General features: G+C 47.7%; 1 protein-coding gene across 1 annotated transcript in view; it reads left to right on the top strand.

The window, feature by feature from the left end:
• The window catches only part of TTBK1 (tau tubulin kinase 1), a 291,426-nt gene that overhangs the window by 88,322 nt on the left and 180,786 nt on the right, over positions 1–22,318 (top strand). The gene's annotated exons all lie outside the window — the stretch shown is intronic.

Genomic DNA, 22,318 nt, shown 5'->3' with positions numbered 1-22,318 from the left:
TATTGGTCACTCGTTGGATTCCTCCTCCTGTGTCAAGACTGCCCCTACTGGAATTCTTGAGGTGTCCGTCTGTAAAACAAAGGGTCAGTTGAAGTTGGGAGTATACAACACAGGACTCTGGCACTTACAGTAATAGTTGGTGAGTCCCAAGAAGGAATGTACCTGCTTCTTCATTTTCAGTCATTCAAAGGAGCTTATGGCCCTGATCTTGTCTTCCAGAGGGTGTATCTGGCCTTGCTCCACCTGGGACCCCAAATGTGTGGTTTTTCACTGGGTGAATATACACTTGGCAGGATTGGCTGTTAGTTCTACTCCCTGCAGCTCTTGGAGAACATTTTGCAGCACCCTAGGTGCTAGTCCCAGGTCTCTGAGAATATAAATACATCATCGATGTAGGCTGAGGCATAAGCCTGATGGGGGGCTAAGACGTGGTCTGAGTCCCTGAAATGTGCCTGCTGGGCTGTGAAGGCTGAAGAGTACGTACCAGAAGTCGAACAAGCTGCATGGCACTCCAAAAGTGTTTTTTTTCCTGGTCTGCTGCCACCATAGGTATTTACCAATATCCTTTGGTTATATCAAGCACAGAGATAAACCAGGACTGTCCCACCTGCTCTAACATTTCCTCAATGTTTGGCATTGGGAAAGCATTGAATTTTGCCACTGCATTCCATTTCCAGGAGTCTTTGCATAGGCCCAGAGCCCCATCCCTTTTGGGCACTATAACTAGGGGACTGCACTACTGGCTTCTAGATTCCCAGATTATCCCCTTCGCTAACATTTTTCCAACTCAGACTTCACAGCCTCGTGGAGTTAGTGAGGGATTTGCCTCCTGGTCTCTCGTATGACACATCCCTCAGGCATGGACTACTGCTCTTGCTTCCCCAGGTTTGGCATAGAATACATTGTGGTATTCCACTACCAGCTCTTGGAGCTGATGTTCCTGGTCTCTGGGCAAGTGTCTTCTGAAAGCTGGCCCTGCTGGGACCCCTGCTTCCTTCAGGCATAGTCCCAACTCTGCTGGGTCAGGGTAAGGGGCTATCATGGAACCATCATGTGCATGCCACCATGTCAACAAATTAACATGGTATGTTTATTTCTCCTGACGGTGTCTTGGCTTTGCCAATTCATAATATATGGGGCCCACATGACATACTACTTCAAATGGCCCTTACCATTTTGCCAGCAGCCTACTATTGTGTTTCGGGAGTAGGACCAGGGCCTGGTTGCCTACGTTAAGATGTCATTCCCATGCCCTTTGGTCATAGTGGGCCTTCTTTCTGCCTTGGGTATGCTTAAGACTCTCCCTTGCCATCTGGTGCACATGGGTTAAGTGCTCACTCAGCTCCATTATGTGTCTAGCTGTGTGCTCTCCCACTCATGCCTGTCGCTCCCAGCTTTCCCATACTTTTTTGAGGTGGCCATGTGGCTGATACCCATATATGAATTCAAAAGGTGAAAATCCCATGGAGGCTTGGGGGCCCTCCCAGATAGCAAACATCAAGAGTAGAGCATCTGGTCCCACTTCTGGGGGTCCTCCTGTATACACTTCCTTAGAATCAGCTTCAATGTGAGGTTAAACTGCTCGAACAACCCATCAGTCTGAGGATGATAGTTTGACGTTTTCAGGTGCTGCACCCAGAGTATCTCGCCAACTCCCGTCATTACCCTGGCCATGAAATTTGTGCCCTGGTCTGTCAGGATTTCTTTAGGGACCCCCACCCTTGCAGCCCCCATTTAAGCAGCTCATCCATGATCTTTGGGGCTATTGTCATGTGGATTGGTATGACTTCCAGGAAACAGGTGACATAGTCCATTATTACCAGGACATACTGATAACCTGCACTGCTCTTTGGAAAGGGGCCCATAATATCCATAGCAATCCATTCAAATGGCTTCTCAAATGGGGACCATGGGTGTTATGCGGGGCGTGGATTATCAGTCATGGTTACCTAGCACATTGGACATGTTTTGCAGTAGCACCAAACCTCCTTATAAATCCCTGGCCAAAAAAACATCTACAACAGGTGGGCCTCCATTTTATCCCTGCGTAGGTGGCCTCCTCCATCATGGGCCAACCTGAGTAGGAGGGCCCTGTACTGTTAGGGAACCAGTAAGTGGGCTATCTCCTGTCCTGGCCCTTTCCCTTTTGTAATATGATGAAAGAAATAATTTCTTACCTCAAAATGTGCGACCTGAGTGGCCTGAGTTGATTGTAGCAGCCCGCCATTACATTGTACCAGGCCTGCATCATAGGCATGCCAGAATGCGGGGTTGTTAAGCTGGTCCACTCAAAACTGTCCAGAGCCAGTTACATCCTCCGGGTTAAGGGCGTCCTCCCTGTCTACCAGGAGTGGTCCTTTTGTGTCCTCTTCAGCAAACCCACCTAGTATTTCCGGGTCTCTGCCTTCAGTAGTCCCTGTGAGGGTGCTCTGCAGCACCTCCGTTACATATGCACGGCCGAGTAGCATAGGACAGGGGAGGTCACATGTGATCCCAATGGACATTTTGTAAGTCCTACCCAGGACTGTCACTGTCAGTTGGCATTGCTTATAGGTCTGCTGCCTGCCATGCACACAGACCAATATTTTGCCTCTGGTTGGAGTGCTGGCTTGTGTGGGTAAGGTAGTTGTGTGGACTAGTGACTGCACACATCCAGTGTCCACCGTGGCCATAAGAGTATGCCCCCTGACCTGGGCATTCATGATAGGCTGGAGTGGTATGGTTCTGGACATGCATAGCTGAAGCTGAAATCCGTCTTTTCTATCCCACTCTCACCTGCCATTGGCACTCTATCGTGGTGTGGGAATCCCCGGCGTGTGCTTTGGTGAAGGAATCCAGTGGGACAGTGCCAGGTAGGGTGCCCAGTGAGGGGCACACCTGTCCTCACAGGATGCTAGCCCTGGCATGTTGTCCCATCCTGCCTTACCAGATGGATTGCCTTGGGGTTTTCATAGATTTGTTGATTGTAAGGCTGGAAGGGACCTTGGGAGATCATCAGGTCCACCCCCCTACACAAAGCAGGAAAAACAGCTGGGGTCAGGTGACCCTAGCCAGGTGACCATCCAGTCTCTTGAAGATTTTCAGAGTAGGCAATTACACCACCTCTGGAGGGAGCTTATTCCACAGTCTGGACACCCTAGCTGTGAAGTAGTTTTTCCTAATGTTGAGCCTAAAATGGTCTTCTAGGAGGTTGTGACCATTACTCCTAGTATTCCCCAAGGGTGCCCTGGTGAACAGTTTTTTCACTGAGCCCTGGATGTATGCCTCTGATTTAGCAGTAAGCTGCTACCAAATCACCTCTCAGCCTTCTCTTTTTTAGGCTGAAGAGTCCCAGATTCCTCAGCCTTTCCTTGTATGGCTTGCTATGTAAGTGTCTGATCATACAGGTGGCCCTTCTCTGAACTCTCGCAAGCTTTGCCACATCCTTGTTAAAGTTCAGCTCCCAGAACTGGATGCAGTATTTCAGCTGTGGTCTCACCAATGCCGAGTAGAGTGGAAGAATCACTTCCTTTGTTTTGCTGGAGATGCATCGATTGATGCAATCCAGGGTATTGTTAGCCTTGATGGCTATAGCATCACACTGCTGGCTCATGTTCATACTGTGGTCAGTTATTATCCCCGGGTCTCTTTCACTCAGAATGCTGGCCACGTTGGCATTGTCAAACCTGTAGGTGTGCAGGGGATTGTTCATCCCCAGGTGGAGCACTTTACATTTCTCAACGTTGAACTTCATCTGGTCTGCCCAATTTGCAAGCCTGTCTAGGTGCACTTGTATCTGTAGCCTATCTTCAAGTGTGACTACACTTTCCCATAACTTGGTATTGTTCATAAACTTGGCCAGTGAGCTCCTCACCCCCACATCCAAATCATTGATGAAGATGTTGAATAGTACTGGACCAAGCACTGACCCCTGCAGGACACCGCTGGCCACTTCCCGCCAAGATGACGCAGATCCGTTTATTAGAATTCTCTGAGTCCTACCCTACAGTCAGCTTCCTACCCACCTAACTGTCTTGCAGTTAAGCCCACAGTCGTCCAATTTTCTTGTGAGAACATCATGGGATACCAGATCAAAAGCTTTTTGGAAGTCAAGGTATATAATGTCAACCTCCTCTCCCTTATCCCGGTGGCGAGTCACCTAATCGTAAAAGGAGATGAGGTTGGTAAGACAAGACCTGCCCATGACAAAGCCATTGCTCCGTGGCTCTTGATTGTGAGCTAGTCCTTCAGCCATCTCCATGTAAGCTTTGGCAAGCCATATCACCTCATCAAGGGCTTGGGGCTGATGTTGCTGCAGATGAACTGCTTGAGAACCACTATCTCAAATAGTTCCACAGATGGTCTCTCAGCAGGCTTTAGCCATCTTGCTCTGATCTCTTTTAACAGTTGGGCCAGCAACCTGGGCTACCAATGCTCTTTGATTTTTTGGCTTGGAACTGCTGCCTGTAATGCTCTGGATAAATCTCCAGTCAGTACAGGATGGCGTCTTTAACCCTTTGATAATCCAAGGCTTCCATGAGTAAAAGTGCATGGTAGATGGCTTGGGCCCATCCTGTTAGGAGTGGCTCAATTTGACTGATCCATTCACTCATATCCCAGCCTGCCGCTATCACCATGTGCTCAAACAATTGCAGGTAGGCTTCAGGGTCATCCTCTTTGACTATCATGGGCATACAGAAATCCTCGTGGCTGCCACCCCCAGCCACGTGGGCCTTGGCAGCAGCTCTGCCAAGTCTTGTTGCCAGGAGAACAAAGTGCCATGGGACTCCATTTTCTGGGACTTTGCCTGTGTAAGTTCCTGTAACAGCTGCAGGATCATCACCTGTGTCTGCTGCCAAATTTCATCTGGCTTCATGGCCCCCATCTCATTCGTGGGTGATCGGTCAATGGGTCACTGTACTTTCCTGGCTAATTCACCAAATGTGATAGGCTAACAACCACTGCATGAGCCAGTGGGTGTGCCCCATCTCCTTGGCTTTGTCATACTGGAGTCTGTTTACCCACCACAACTTGTTCTTAAGTTGGGTTTTACCTCTGGAGGTGATGTTCAGTGGTTCCCCTAGCACCCCAGGTGACTCTGCTGGCACATGTTTGATGGGGCTCCTCCTCCCCTACACCCCACCCCTTTCCACTCATGTTTTGGATTAGCCTTGATGATGCTCATAGGTGATGACAGGGCTCCCTCCTTCTGCGTTTAGACTTGGTGACAAGGATGGCTGCAGGAAGTCTGGCTGCAGCCCTGTAGGCTTAGGAATATTACAGTGAAATGGTAATTCAAGTAAAATATCTCAGGTGATGTGGTTGGCAGGGCAACGATGCCCTCACATTGAGTGCTTTTATTCAGCGTGTGGGGGATGTTGGTGAACGACAAATCCTTCTCCCATGGATTCTTAAGTTAAGGATGCCCCTTTGCTAGGCATGCCTTCTGGACTGAATATTGTCTGGCCAGGTGCTATAATGCTGTGTGGTGAGTCCTTTGAGTCCCCTGCTGGGGCACTCTGGTTCTGCAAACACTCAACATGGGTGTGTGGTGCCAGTAGGGTCCCATGCTGGGTTCTCCCCTTCGGAGGCTTCAGCAGTTCCCACTGGAAATGCTGACCTGCCTCACCTGACCTGAGTACTTCTGCGGAGGTTATCACAGGGGCTGAGGAGTGGTATTGGGTCTGTCAGAACTGATTAGTTGAGTGCCTCGGTACAGTGGAACTTTCTAGCACAAGGCACGGTGAGACAGGGGATTCATGGCATGGTGGAGAGCCCCAGCGTGGAAAAGTTCCTGCCGCTCATATGCAAATGCGCATACTCTAATTGGCTGGTTTCAAATTATTCCTACGTGGCGGCTGGCAATTGGCTTGCTAGCTGTATAAAGGGTTGGAGTCGTTTCCGCCCAGGTTGGAGACTCCGTGCTCGTCTTGGAGTGGAACCTGGCGGTCTGATCACCCGCCGCCGACTCCTCGTCAACGACCCCCCTGATGTACCCCCGTGTCCTGCATGCTCAAGTTCAGACCCGGTTTAAAGATATCTCGTCTTATAAGAGCTCCTCGGTTTGATTGTAACAGAAGTTGGAGTTTGAAGTTAACTTTCTTCCTACGCTGTACATCGTGACAGTGTAAGTAAAGCCATCTTCGTTTGAACCAGTACGCGTTTGTGCCTAATTCTACTCCAGGAGTCGCAAGTACCCATCTGTACTTGCCGGGTTTGTGGTTACAACCCAGCCGGCCCCTTTCCCAGATCCCAAGCTCAGTCACCCACAGTGTCGTGGCCGCTCGGCTCACCAGCTGCAGCAACCAGCTGGCATCTGCTGCAGTTCCTAGGGCTCCCTGGGCCGTCCAGACTTCCATATGTTTTCCAGGGATTTTAGCCCCAGGGAGAGCTGCTGGCTTCCAGCTGGCTATGGGGCATGTGTCTGGGTGCTTCCAGAGTGCCCCAGCAGCGCTATAGGCATGCACTTCCCCTCTGGGTGTGTTGGTCCCAACTGGACATGCCGGGTCCCTTCTGGCCATGGGAAGAGTGTCCAACTCTGCTGCTGGTGCTCCCACTTCTCTTCCCTGTGGCTCCACTTCTGTTGCTGGACCAACCAGTGGTGCTTCTTCTGGCTGCTTGGTGCCAGGCGGCTTGACCTCAGACTGGCCACATGGACACCAGCACAGTGGCAGGTGAGTCTTGAGCCTGTCACACTGGGATTGAAACCAATTGAGCAGTTAAGAGATGGAACTCAGAAGCTGTTTGAGAGGACATCAGTCTGCTCGTGGGAGAGGTGAGGTGTAGTAGAGGTGAAAGAACCATTTTGCATGCCAGAAGAGTCTACAGAATCAGTGATTCAGTACAATGGCAAAGGGTTTGGGAAGAAGTGCTTTGGGTAAGAAGGGGTCCTATTGCTGGGACTATGCTAGGGCTGCACTGAGGTTCATAGATTCATAGGTTCATAGATTGTAGAGTCGGAAGGGACCACAATGGATCATTGTGTCCGACCCTCTGCTCCTGGCAGGAAAGAGGACCGAGGTCAGATGACCCCAGCCAGGTGACCATCTAGCCTCCTCTTGAAGACCTCCAAGCTAGGTGATAACACCACCTCTCTTGGAAGCCGATTCCAGATCCTGGCCACCCTTACTGTGAAAAATTTCTTCCTAATATCTAACCTAAATCCACTCTCAGCTAGTTTACACCCATTATTCCTAGTCACTCCCTGGGGCGCCTTAGTAAACAGTGCTTCCCCTATTCCCTGTTGACCTCCCCTAATAAATTTATAGGTGGCCACAAGATCTCCCCTCTCTTGTGAAGGCTGAAGAGATTCAGCTCTCTCAACCTCCCCCCATAGGGTCTATCATGAAGGCCACTAATCATGCGAGTGGCCCTCCTCTGGACCCTCTCGAGATTCCCCGTGTCCCTCTTGAAGTGTGGCACCCAAAACTGGACACAGTACTCCAGCTGCAGCTTGACCAGTGCTGCATAGAGGGGGAGCATCACCTCCTTTGTTCTATTAGTCATGCAGTCTATGATTCAGTCTATGATACAGTCTATGATTCTGTAGTCACAACCATTGCTGAGCCTGCCTTGAATAGCACTCTCCCACAACTTCTCTCCAAAAGTCTTTGTCTCAAGCACCAGGCACTAAAGACAATTTCCTCAAGGACCTTTTACAAGAAGCCTTGTGACAAACACTCTGGGTCAAGGGATTGTTATCTGAGTTTGTTAAACAAGAACCATCTTTGTAGGTTCAGATAGGAATGAAGGCCTCATGGATCAGAAATGGGGGCTCCCCCAACATGGCCTTTTCCATTACCACCAATAGATCTGAGGCTGCAGTGGCAAAGGATCGCTAAGCACCATGGCCCTATCAGATATGACTTGCTTGGGAGAGGTCAGGACTGGCAGTAGGCTTTATTGCCTTGCAGTCTGTTCTCATATCTGTAAACAATCGGGGCACTGTTGGTAGGTTCACTGCTGGATAAATATTCCCCAGGAAGAGGAAAGAGAGTTGCCGTGTCTGACCTGAGGAGAAATGTTGTAGCCTGTAACTGTCAAGAGTGGTGGTACCTTCTCTGGTGCAACTGACATCTTCAGCTTTGTCAGCCTCTTCTGAGCATGGGGAATATCCAAGGCACAGACAAGCATAATGTGAATCTTTTTTTGTCCTGCCTAACAAGAAAAATCCCTTTCCCAGTTGTGGTCTGGTCTGGGAGTTATCTGGGCTGGCCTCAGCACCATATTGGGTAGATTGTGAGGCTTGCTTTAACACCCCACATCTCAGGTTTCCAGGCCTCTGGGCTCTAGGAAGTTCACCCTCTATTGCTTCTAAAGAGAATTTCTAGTGGGATTATGAGCCTGTTTGTTCCCTGTAGGTAGTATGATCTACTCAACAAATTCCTAAAGCCTCACTTGGACTAAAAGAGGGACAAGAGCCCTCTTCATGCCAATATTAATTTCCTTCCACTGGACTTGCTTAACAAGCAGGGCATTCCAAATCTTTGCTTGAACTTCAGTATCATGGGAACTCAGGGAATTGACAAGGTTTGTGTTTTGCCCTGACTGCAGACTGTTGTCAGAAGATAACTTGGGAATAGCCTGGTGAGTTAGTGGATGTGTATCTTAACCCAGATAACTATGCTATGCTGCTTTCCCTGTGATAATATAGGATTCCCTGATGGTTGACTGGTACCTACCAGTCACTGCTATCAGTGAGATATCAGTAAGATTACTGCACTGAAGAAAGTAGAGCAGATATTGAGGCCTGGTCTACTCACAACAGTATTGCTTGTATAGCTGTGTCAATTTGAAGGCATGGAAAAAATCTAATTCCTAACCACCATACCAGCAAATGTCTTTTTGCGTATATAAGTTCTTTCATTTAGGGAACTGCTGTAGGCTATATTGGCTAACACACTCTCTTGAAAGTAGATCCTTAACTTCTGCATGACATGAATTGCTGGTTTAGCTTTTTCAGAAAGCCTGTTCTAGTGTAGACAAGCCTAACATTACACGTTTTGGTAACTAAAAATAGAAAACCTATGGCCTAAAGGAGAAGGAAGCTGCCAGTGTGGAGATGAGCGATGGCCATTGCAAGTCCATGGGGTTACCTTCCTTGCATCGTGGTCTTTGGAGTAAGTAAACTGATTTATTGACCCGAGTTGCCTGCAAGCATCCTTCATGGAAATTTGTCCTCATTACTTGGTAGAAGCACTGTGTGGTATATGTGTTATAGTGATCACCATCCTTGTTCCTTATTTGTACAGCACCATGGCATGGGAATTGATTTATAGAACAGGAGCAGTCTTCCATATAGAGAATATTACAGTCTGAATCAGAGGTGAAATTCAGCCTTGGGCAGAGAATGCTTAGAGACTGCCAAAAGAAAGGTTACATTTTTGGTGTATATTGATGTAACAGGCAGTTTAAGGGACACTTACCTTCAGCGTGTCCTACATCAGGCTCAGCCTGAACACTTGAAGAAGATTGTGCCAGCAGGGACACCTTACTTGGAACTACCGTCAGGTTGTCCCAGCAGGGACAATTAACCAGGAACTACCATCACTTTGTCCCAATCGGGACACCATACCTGTCCAATATTATTCCAAACAGGAGGAGTCAAGACTCAATAATCAGTGAGGGAGCCTGGGAAAATTACAGCCCATAGATTGGCTGGGTGGGCTCCCCTTAAACCCAGGTGTCTCCCCACCCCTGGTGGTGGTAGGGAGAGGCATGTGCTGAATGAAGTGGGTTGGGAAGAGCCTGCAGTGTGGTCCTACCCCACTGGTGCATGCTGAAGCCTCCATGAGCAGGCTGGAGGCCAGTGGAATGCCTGGGAGTTGAGCAGGAGAGAGCAGACCCCTAGAATGAACACTCTGAGTTCATGAGCCAGCTTGAAAAAATCCTTTGGGTGGAGGCATAGCCCCGGGGAGCCCCTAGAGAGCAGAACACTGATTCCCCGCTGGGTTTGGAAATTTGGGTGTCAGTAAAAGAGTATGGTAAATCCCCTGTGTGAGTGGCCAGGGAAAGGACTGTGGCAGAACAGTGTCAGCTTGGAAAGAGATGCCAGCCAGGGAAAGTTCCCAGATGTCTTTGTGGGCTAAGACCCAAGGAGGCATGACCTGAGGGGAAGTGTACCTAAATGAGTAAAGGAAAAGTGAGACCAGAGGTGCTGCCTGGCCTGCCTGTGACAGTGAGCTCTCTCTCTCTCTGGGCTTGGAGAGGCAGTACACAAGCAGAAAAGCATGCATGGAGGTGTGTGGGAAAGAATCTATTTTGCAGGGATCTGGAGTCAGAACAGCTGCTGCAGGCCGTGAGATGCCTGGGCCTACATGGGATAGCCCGAGACAGCTTGAGCCCTCAAGACATGTGATGGGAGGAGTGAGGGACTGCTCTCCTTCCATCCTTTGTGCGTAAATCAGGGTTATTAGTCATGAATAGTTAAATTAGGGGATTAATATAATGAGTATTTAACATAGTGTATAAGTTATTGGCTTTCTGTCCATCAACTTGATCATCTCTCAAGTATAAAGAGTTATTAACTGCTATTTTTGTATAAACTCGCCTTGTTGAATTGTAAATAGAGGATTTCTATCTTTTGATATAATTTAATATTCACTTGCATATTATAATTATTCCCTGTATATAATTAAATTCTGTAAATATTTATTCCTGAGTCTGCAAGGTCTTTCCACTGTAAAAAGGAACCCCTCCTCTCAGGGAGCCTCTAGCCACTCCTAGGTATACTGAGATACTGAGCAGGAGTAAAGCTACCTGGCACCCCAGGTGCCGAACATCAGGACATGACCATGGGTAGTGCTGTGCACCAAGGGTTACACTAGTTTTTCTTGCTTGCCACATGGAAGCAGAGTATGGTTCAGAGGAGTGGAGAGATGTAGTTAGCCATGTTAGTCTGAAGTCAGGTAGAAGGCAGGGTAGATTTGCAGCTTATAGACTAACCACAACGCACACATTTTGATTAGTCTATAAAGTGGAAATCTACTTTGCTTTCTGCTTGACTTCAAACTAACATGGCTGATAACTAGGGCTGTGCGAAGCTTCAGTCTTGATTCAGTTTGGTGGAGATTTGGCTCAATTTGTTGGCCAAATCTCCAAATTGAATCAGAGGACCCTTTAATCTCTCCAAATCAAATTGGAACCCTCCGAATTGATTCGGAGAGATTCAGAAAGATTTGGAGATTCAGGCATAGACACAGCTTTAAATGTTTTTTCTATATACCTCTAAGTAGCAGGCAGCTCGTGAATGCTGTGATGCTGCGGTGCATGGAGCGTCCCACAGGAGCGCGGGGGGCTCCCCAGTGCGCTTGTCAGCAAACATGGAAGTGGACCAGAAGTACTTCTGGTCCCCTTCTGGGTCTGCAGGGGAGTGCGCTGGGCCCCCCCACCCCCCATGACTCGGTGACAGGTGCCTCCTGGGCCTGGGGGTGGGCACCCAGGGTTTCCCCATGGCTGATCGCTGAGCTGGGGAGGTGCAGGGGGGCCCCCCAGTGTGCTTCCCAGCGGACCTGAAAGTGGACCAGAAGTACTTTCAGTCCACTTCCGGGTTTGCCACTGAGCACGTGGAGGGCCTCCCCACACTCCTGTGGGATGCTCAATCCACCCCAGCATCGCAGCATTCACAAACTGTGCTGGTACCTCGAAATATATAGAAAAAACTTTTAAAGCTGTGTCTGTATCAGAATTGCTGATTCTTTGAATCAGCATTGAATCTTCAGATTCAGTTTTGGCTGAATCAAATCAGGGACAGTGATCCGAATCAATGAATCGAATCATTGTCCGTGATTCGGGCTGAATCGAAGTCTGAATTGGGCCTGCTTCACACACCCCTACTAATTATATCCCTTGTGATTCATATGCATATATGCATTTATGTATGTGTGTGTGTGTGTGTGTATAGCAGCTTTCTTGGACTGAAACTTTCTTCATCAGATACTGTGAAAGTAAGAGCAGAAATCAGTATAAGAAAGACAGATAAATTAGAATACAAAAGACAAGGGAGAGGGAGAGAGAGGTGGGGGGAGAAGGAGGAGGAAGACAGTCTTAGGAGAGACAAGCAAACAAGTAGTAAACCCACAGGAACAAAGGGATCACCAAAGCTAATTCAGGTAACGGGATAAGAATCCATAGTCCCTGTTTAGATCATGCTTAACGCAATTCAGTTTGTGGATAATTTCTTGGTCCACAATTTCCCATTCAAATTTTTAAAAATTTTTCTGTCTGTGAACAGATACCTTCAGTTAGTGGTGGAGTGTCCAGAGAGATTAAAGTATTCTGCCACGGGACTGCATGTCTAGGGAATAGGTGAGAAGATATTGCTTTACCCTGCACATCCCAAAAGACCAGGAAGTATGATGATCTCTAGTGTTTTCTGATGTGCAATCTCTAGCACAGAAAAGGAAGGCATAATTTCCTTCTTACTATTCCTTATGTGGCAAGGATGATCTTGGTAGTCTGTGAAAGGACCTTTCTTTCCCTGTTTCTGGAGCATTTAACTGGTTTTGAATGCTGGTGGATAGAGACACGCCTGTTTTGTGTCTAATGGTACTGGGGACATTGAGGGTTGCTTTGGAGAGTGGAGATGGACACTTATCACATGATGGCATTTGTCATTAGCATGGAGGGGATCTATGATTTGGAAAGTGGGGTACAGATAGTACGGCGCATCATCACAGATAATGTTACATATATTTTCTCCAATTAAAGAGAAACTAGAAGATTTACTGAGCTATACTGTTCAGTTTAAGATCAAAGAAAAGCCAAATATAACTATTGAAATGTTCACTAATTTGCTAGATAATGTATCAAGTTTAAAAAACACAAGGAACTAGGCAAAAAACAGTCAAAATAGTCAAAAGATATTGTTTCATTAGTCATATGGTCATTATAGTTAAATGTACACCTCTTACCCAAATTCATAAAACAAAATGTAGTCTACTTGAGTGTCTTGATAGTGCCTCCAATCATTTCTACACCTGAATTAATATTAGTACACCTGAGTTAAAGTTGTTAGAGCTAAAACCAGTCTGTAGGGCTGTGAAATAGAAGAAAGACATTACCAGGAATTGCTGAGACAGCTACATTGCAGAAGAAAAGATAGTTTGAATAATTAAAACATCAAGACCATTAAAAAGAAGAGAGGATCATTAATACACATAGAGGTGGTGGAATATCTATCCTTGGAGGTTTTTAAGGCTTGGCTCAACAAAGTCCTGGCTGGAATGGTATAGTTGGGGCTGGTCCTGCTTTGATCAGGGAGACCTCCTGAGGTCTCTTCCAACCCTTATTTTCTACTAGCAAATTCCCCATCAAGAATGACAGGGGCAGGTGGGTGGGGGAGAACAGGTCCAGCCCTGCTCCACGCCCCCCCCCTCCAAATGCGGATTAAAGTGTGTACTGGGGCCCTGGGCAAACACAAAATTAGAGGCCCCCTCCCCTCATGGGAGCTGGGCTACAGGGGGGTGGGTGAGGGGCCCCTTCCCTTCCTGGTGGTGGTGGGGGAGACTGGGTGGACCCTGCTGGGCTGGGGGTGGGGGGTACATGCCTGCCTCTTTTCCCTGCTAACTACTCCCCTCCCCCACTATGGCCAAACATACACACACACACACACACACACACAGGCGTGCACACAGACAGGTTCACATTCTACTCTCACTCACTCTGCAAATGGATACACAGGCACAAACACACTTTCCCTACTATGGACACAGACACATGCATGCATGCATGCATGCATGCATGCACACACAATCACACTCATACACACACAGAGACACAAGCACACATGCAGATGGGTACACACTCTACTCATTCTCTGCACATGGACACACAGAGAGAAATACACTCAACCTGCTATGAACACAGGCACATGCATGCATACAGATGTATACACATGCACAGATGCATGCGCACAGACGCGCGCACACAGAAGCAGACGTATACAGATGTACAGACATGCACATAGACACAGATGCACGGACACAGATGCGTGCGCACACACATAGATGAGCTCACATGCACAGATGTTCTGCACGTGCAGATGCACGCACACAGAGATGCGCACTCATGCACACATAGACATGCACGCATGCACGCAGAGATGCATGCGCACAGAGATGCCCACACACGCACGCACACCAAGCCACATACCTTCCCATCACAGAACCTCCCCACTCCCCCACTTTCCATCACTCTGAGGCAGCCCCCCCACTCCCCCCAGCCACCTGCGGCTCCGTCTCACTCCCTCCCAGTCCTTGTTGCACTGACCAGCAGGGAGCTGCTGCCAGGCTGTGTCCTTGCGGCTGTGCATGGCGCTGGGTCAGCTCAGGCTGCATGCTGTGCCTCTGCGTGTGGGTGGCAGCACTGGGAGGGGTGGCTACAGGGGGCTAAGGTGAATTTTGGGGGGCTATGACTCCCCGGCACCCTGTGCCCCCCTGGCCCATGTCCGCCTGCCTCCTTGCTTCCCTCCCTCCCTGCCTGCTCCCTCCCCACCCCTGCCATCTGTTCTGGGGGACAGCACCACCACGATCCCCCCCCCCCACCCTTCACCCTTAGGCAGGGAGGTGGGTGGTGGGGGCATGTTCCCTGCCAAATGTCCCTGGCAGTGGCGCAAACTTGGGCCCAGTGCATGCGCAGTTGGCCGGAAGCATTATGGACAGACAGACACACAGACAGACAGACTAAGCCTTCTTTATATTAGAATGAGTCTATGAGTCTATGAATGAACAGACATTATCAGAAATCAGGTAGATTATAAATGAGTCATGAAGTCAATTTACTCCCTCAGTGCTGCTTGAATAGGAAAGCTGCTACCCCTCCCAGGAAGTTGGTTTAAAAGTTTGGGTAGAGTAGGAATCAAAGGAAGGGGAACCACTACACCCTGCTAGTCCTGCCCCTGGTTATGGGCACCCCTCAGAACTTTTTTGGAATTTTGTGGCATCCTCAGCTAAGAATCACTCTTGGTCTGCCTCACCTTACCTCAGTGGCTCTTAACTAGGGCTCTACTCCTGTCTGTATTAGGGTTATTTGATAAACCTAAATCAGGTGGAAGCAGAGGCACAACTAATGAGCTTTGTGCCCTGGGCTAAACTCCCCTGTGCCCCTGGGGGAAAGGTACCCTGGGGCTAAGGGTGGGGGGGGGGCGGGGATGGTACTCTTACCTGCCCTTGGTGTCCCTGTACTCAACTCCTCCAACTAGCAGGTGCAAAAGGCTGCCCCAGCCCCAGGCTAACCCCTCGAGGATTAGGGACACAAATTACCCAAAACTGGTATAAGCGATCAGGATCCAGTTTAAATCTGTAACACAACAGAAGATTAGTGCACTTAAATCAGTTTCGGCCATTTTGAAAGTGTTTTAAGATAAAGCTGGATGGCTGTAGTATCTGACTTAACTGGTTTAGGTTAAACTGGCTTATTGAACTTCTGTCTTAGATCCCCTCCAGATTCAAGTTAATTTACAGTTCAATGAGGGGCAAGGGGCAGGGCTGCCTCCAGGGCCCTTTGGCCAATCAGCATTGTAGAGGGGCCTGCCACAGATAAATGTGGGTTTTTATGTGTTTTTATTAGAAAAGTTTGGGTTTTTTATTACAGAAAACTAGAATCCCTGATGATGGCGATTTTGGTGTTCCTTTCTTTCCATTTTAAGCAATTAAAACATTCTGAATGCAGGCTGGGACTGCTTTGAAATGATTTTAAATTGTAAGTTCATATAGAAATTTCAGTCAGCCTAGTTACCTTCTATGTAGCAACTATTAATGCAAGGAAAAGCAACACTCAACACATTAACAAGGCCAGTGTTCTAAAAGGCAATGGAAAGATGCTGTAAAAAAACCAAAGTGAGCCTTGCAGCATGCTCTGAAAGTCAACAGCAGCAGTCTATTTCAAACCATGAGCAGGATGGCTTTCCCCCTCGCCTGCTCAATGTGGGCCTCCATGTGTAGTGGAAGATTATAGGTACCTTCCATTTGTACGTTTTCTGTCTGCCATCATGCCAGACGTGGGGGAAGAGGGTTATCTCCCTAGCTTCTCCCTGGTTGTGTAGAAATTTGTACAAAGCCACAGCTGTGTACTTTGTTTTAGGCTACTAATTTACACACACACACACACACTCTTATAAACTATAAATATAGTTTATATTTACGGTATTTAGAGATTCCTACAGATCATGATGTGTTTAAAATACACCAGATGAGGAAATGAAATGGGTATTAAGAAAAACCACTCTGCTGTTAAAACTGAATGCTATAAAAGGGTGTCAGGGAAGGGAATGGAGTGTGTTTTTTTTAGCTGATGCTGATGTTCCTTTTTAAGAACCCCTCCTCTGCCCGCCCCCCAGTGATACACAGTTCATGTCCTTCCCTCCACCAGGCTGCTAGTGCTCACCCTGCCTGCCACGGTGGTGGAGATGACTGACTTCTTTTCTATGTTTTGGGTGATAATGTTGTGATTAGGGGAGAAGATAGGGAGTGGGTGCCTCCGTGGGAGATCCTCAGCTTTAAAAAAGAGCTCTGCGATGTGGGGATTACAGCAGGAGGAATAAGACAGGGGGTTCTCATGTGTAGCAGCAGATGCCCTCATGTAATTGCCAGGTGGGGAAATTCATACCTTCTGTTGCCTCTGGGGCCCATGGAATGGGTCCTTGTTTCCCTACTAGTGGGCTTCCTCCTCATGGCTATAATGACAAGCAATACTTCAAAGAGTAGAGGGGAGGGATGCCACAGATTGCAGGGCCAGCTGCCATCTTCGAGGATTTATGGTGGCCAGGCCCCCTCCCCCCATGCCTCTTATTGGCTGAGGGAGCTCAGTGGCCTCGTCTCCCACTGATGATTGGCTGAGAGGGCTATCCATCATGCAGCCCTGCCTCTCACCACTGATTGGTGGAGAGGGATGGGACCACACAACAAGCAGCTCTCTCAGCCGATCAGTGGTGGGGGGCGGGGTCAGCCTTCTTGCCTGCAGGCTTTTGTGCCTACAGTCTCTTTCTGCCCTTCCCCTGGGCAGGCTTCATGGCCTGTAGGATTGCTGACTTCCACTGGGGAGTCAGCATTTAATTTTTAGTAAGTTTTTTTCCCCCATGGATTTCACAGAGATCACTCCATTTCATGATTTCTGCAAAATCCATGCAATCATGATTTCGGTAGGTTCCTACCTATGATGAGTGCAGATAGCAGCAAAGATAGGGAAAGAGACAAAAAGCATAGAGTAATGGCAGAATAGGTTAGAGATTACCCAGAGAACCTAGATACTTTTAAGTCAGCTTGGCCAGATGGGAGGATCCATGGAAATATAGACCAGTCATCCTAACTTTGATTCCTAGAAAGAATATGGAGCAGGTCCTCAAGAAGTTTATTGTGAAGCATCTAGAAGAGAACAAGATGATCAAGAACAGCCAGCATGAATTTGCTAAGAGCAAGTCAAGCATGATCAACCTGATTTCCTTCCATAATAAGGTGACAGACTCTGTGGATGGGGGAAGGCAGTGGATATTGAGAGCAAATCTGCTCCCAACTGGGTCCACGTGTAGACATGCTCCCAGGGAAGGCTTATTGCTCAGAATTTTACTGCGCAGTAATCCTAAGGCACATTAATAACACATGTAGATGTGCCCAATGTCTATTTGGGTGCAGTGGTTAAATAAGGTTCCACAGGGGTCTGCCCCAGTCTGGTACTGGTTAACATCTTCATTAATGATTTGGGTGGTGGGGCTGAATGCTGGCTTAGCAGAATTTCAGATGAAACCAAGTCGGGTGGAGTTGTAGACATTTTGGAGGGAAGGGCTAAGATCCAGAATGCCCTAGATAGACCGTAAAATGGTCTACAGTCAACCAGATGAGATTCAACAAGGACAAATGGATGGAATAATTGTATGCACAAATGGAATAATGCACAGATGGAATAATTGTATGCACAAATACAGACTAGGGAATGACTGGCTAGGCTGTAGTACTTCAGAGAAGTGGGGTTATGGTGAACTAGAAGCTGAATATGAGCTAACAGTGTACTCTTTCATGTTGCAGAAAAGACCAACAGCATATTGGGTTGTATCAATAAGACTGTCACTTGCAAATCAAGAGAAGTGCTTCATAGAATCATAGAAGTAGGGTCAGAAGGGACCTTGCAGATCTTCAGGTCCGACCCCCTGCCTGGGCAGGAAGAAAACTGGGCTCAAATGACCCCAGCCAGGTAGGCATTAAGCCGCTTCTTAAAGACCCTCAGGGTAGGAGCCAGCACCACTTCCCTTGGAAGTTGGTTCCAGATCCTAGCCACCCTAACTGTGAAGTAGTTCTTACGGATGTCTAATCTAAACCTACTTTCCAACAACTTGTGGCCATTATTCCTTGTTATCCTGGGGGGCGCTAGGGGAAACAAGGTCTCCCTCAAACCCTTCTGGTCCCCCCTAGTGAGTTTATAGACGGTCACCAGGTCCCCAAAAGGTTTAGGTCCCGTAACCTCTCGTAGGGTCTGCCCTGCTGTCCCCGGATCATGCGGGTGGCCCTCCTCTGGACCCTCTCAATGTTGTCCACATCCCTCTTGAAGTGGGGTGCCCAGAACTGGACACAGTACTCCAGCTGCAGCCTGACCAGTGTCGCGTAGAGGGGGAGGATCACCTCCTTGGACCTACTTGAGATGCACGTGTGGATGCACGATAAGGTCCGGTTAGCCCTGCCAACCGTGACCTCACATTGTCAGCCCATGTTCATCTTGGAGTCAGTAATGACTCCAAGATCCCTTTCTGCCTCCATGCTCTCAAGAAGGGAGTTTCCCATCTTATAAGTGTGCTGCTGGTTACTACTGCCCAAGTGCAGCACCCTGCACTTGTCCGTATTGAAACGCATCATGTTTTTGTTAGCCCACCCCTGCAACCTATCCAGGTCTTTCTGCAGTCTCTCCCTCCCTGCTAACGTGCCCACCACTCCCCATATTTTGGTATCATCAGCAAATTTGAACAGGTTGCTTTTCACCCCGTCGTCCAAATCACTGATAAAGAAATTGAAGAGTGCGGGCCCAAGGACCGAGCCCTGGTGGACTCCGCTGCCCACTTCCCCCCCAGGTTGAATATGACCCGTCCACCACCACCCTCTGAGTACGACCCTTCAGCCGATTCGCAATCCATCTGACCATGTAGGCATCGATGCTACAGTCACCTAGTTTTTTAATGAGGATGGGGTGGTCGACAGTGTCAAAGGCCTTGCTGAAGTCCAGAAAGACTACATCCACGGTGACACCTGCATCCAATGCTTTTGTGACCTGATCGTAAAAGGCAATCAGGTTGGTCTGACATGACCCGCCCTTAATGAAACCATGCTGGTTGTGCTTCTTCTGGCTCTATTCAGAACTGGTCAGGCCTCACCTGGAATACTATGTTCAGTTTTGGCCCCTACATTTCAAGATGAATGTGGGCAGTTGGAAAGAGTCCAATGAATAAAAATGATTAGGGGTCTGGAAAACAAGACTTCTGCGGAAAGGCTGAAACAGCTAAAATTATTTAGTCTGAAGAAGAAAAGATTGAAGGGTGCATTTGATAACAGCCTTCAAATCAGGGTGGATACAAATCAATGATTTTTTTAAAATAAAGAAACTAAGATTTTTTTATTTCAATCAGATTTTTTTATTTAAACATACGTTTTGATTTTTTTTGTTTTTTTTTTTTTAATCTACATGAAGATAGTTTATAATTAGAAGTTATAATCCCTGTTCCAAGATGATATCTTTAAGCTTTAACATATCTTAAAATAAAACTATTTGAGACTATAGGTCAATTAGCCTAACTTCTATCCCAGGGAAAATCCTGGAAAAATTCATTAAGGAGTCTATGTGTGATAAACTTGCAGAAGGCAGGATGCTGAACGACAGCCAGCATGGCTTTGTCTTGGCCAGGTCTTGTGTTACCAACCTCATTTCCTTTTATGATTGGGTAACTTGTCACCTGAATAAGAGAGAGGAGGTTGACGTTGTATACCTTGACTTCCAAAAAGCCTTTGATCTGGTATCCCACGATGCTCTCATGAGAAAATTGGAGGATTGTGGTCTTAACTGCAAGATAGGTAGGTAGGAAGCTGACCGCAGGGTAGGACCCAGAGAGTTCTCATGATGGGATCTGTGTCGTCCCAGCGAGAAATGGCTAGTGGTGTCCCTCAGGGGTCGGTGCTTGGTCCAGTTCTTTTCAACATCTTTATCAGTGATTTGGATGTGGGGGTGAAGAGCTCACTGGCCAAGTTCATGGACGACACCAATTTATGGTGAAGCGTGGTCACACCTGAAGATAGGCTGCAGATACAGGTGGACCTAGACAGGGTAGCAAGTTGAGCGGATCAGAACCAGATGAAGTTCAACATCAAGAAATGTAAAGTGTTCCACCTGGGGATGAAAAATCCCCGGCACACCTACAGGCTTGGCAGTGCCAAACTGACCAGCACCATGAATGAAAGGGACTTGTGGGTAACAAAAGACCACAGTATGAATATGAGCCGGCAGGGCAACGCTGTAGCCAGCAGGGCAAATAATACTCTGGCATGCATCAATTGAAGCATCTCCAGCAAAACCAAGGAAGTGATTCTTCTGTTCTACACAGCATTGGTGAGACCACAGCTGTAGTACTGCATCTAGTTCTGGATGCCACACTTTAACAAGGATGTGGCAAAGCTTGAGAGAGTCCAGAGAAGAGCCACCCATATGATCAGAGACTTCCATAGCAAGCCATACGAGGTAAGGCGGAGGGACTTGAGACTCTTCAGCCTAAAAAAGAGAAGGCTGAGAGGGGACTTGGTAGAAGCTTACTGCTACATCAGGGAAATACATCAAGGGCTCGGTGAACAACTGTGCACCAGGGCACGCTTGGGGAAAACCAGGAGTAATGGCCACAAACTTCTGCAAGACCGTTTTAGGGTGAACATTAGGAAAAACTTCTTCACAGTTAAGGTGTCCAGACTGTAGAATAAACTCCTTCCAGAGGTGTTGCAATTGCCTACTCAGGCAACTGATCCCAGTTGTCTTTCCTGCCTGGTGCAGGGGGGCTAGTCCTGATGATCTTCTGAGGTACCTTCCAGCATTACAGTCTATGAATCTATGAATATATTCATGTAACCCTTTTAGAAAAGTTTTATAAATAGGTCACAACAAGCCATAGACTATATTAGGGGCCCAATCTTATGGGGTTCCCAGAGGATCCTCTATAGATTAGTAAAGGATAAAGTAAACCACTCTATCCATTGGGACTCAGTGCACAGTCTAGAAGATCCCATTAAGTATCTCTGTGATGCTTAATTTCAGTTCTGAAACTGTGGATTTGTGTCTTCAGAGATAACATCCTTGTTAACAGTGGTATATGGAGATGAGAGATAACAGACCTGATTACCTACCCATTAGTCCTCTTGTCTCTGCAAGTTTGAGTACACAGAGCCTTACCTCTCTATAAACATGTAAAATTTCAAGAAGTTAAATTAATAAACGATATCAAACAACAATAATGCCCTTTTTGTAGAAAAAATGATTACACCGAGGCTTCCTGACCAGCGATTTATGCTTTAAATCAGATCCACCCTGCTTCAAATACCTGAAGGGTGATTATATAGAAGGTGGAGGTGGGCTTTTCCTTGTGGTGGTAGAGAACAGAACTAGCAGCAACAGCCTCAGCCTGCAGCAGGGGAAATTTAGGTTGGAGATTAGGAGAAGCTTTCTGACTATTAGGGTGATCAAGCATTGGAACAGGCTTCCTGGAGAAATTGTTGAATTACCATTGTTGGAAATTTTCAAGAACATGTTGGACAGACACTTGGCTGGGAAGGTTTAGTTACGGATGATTTTTATCTTGAGCAGAGGGGGCTGGACTAGATGTCCTTCTTGAAGTCCCTTCCCTTTCATATGGTTCTGGCTTCTGCTCCCAGCATGTTTGAAGTGTGCACCCATGCAGAGGAGAGGGTTGCAACAGGCTGAAGGGAGAAAGCTGCTCCATTTTCTTGAGAAGGGGAGTAAGGAGTGGGAGCTCTACATGGTGTCAGTCATAGTAACAGGTTTTTAGCCACAATTCACTAGTGTCCAACTTCATACTGTCAGTCCTGGGCTTCAAGGGGGTGTGGGGGCTGGTCCTGATCTCTGTGGGACACGGGAGAGCTGTCTTGCCTGCCAGGCAGCTGCCTCCCATCCATGTGGAGATCAGAACTCATCCCAATCTCTGCAGGGCAGGGAGAGCTGTTCTGGTTGCTGGGCAGCTGCCTCTCAGTTACATGGAGATTGCAGTCTATTCCGATTTCCACTTGGCTGGCAGGCAGCAACATCCTGCTGAACTAGGACAGCTCTCCCTGCCCCCTGTGGCCCCCTGGTGCCTCAGTCAGCATCTGCA

This window comes from Alligator mississippiensis, chromosome 1 (genome assembly GCF_030867095.1).
Source record: "Alligator mississippiensis isolate rAllMis1 chromosome 1, rAllMis1, whole genome shotgun sequence".
Lineage (NCBI taxonomy): Eukaryota > Metazoa > Chordata > Crocodylia > Alligatoridae > Alligator > Alligator mississippiensis.
Note: the sequence above shows the minus strand (reverse complement) of the source record. Positions and strands in the feature narration are given on the sequence as shown.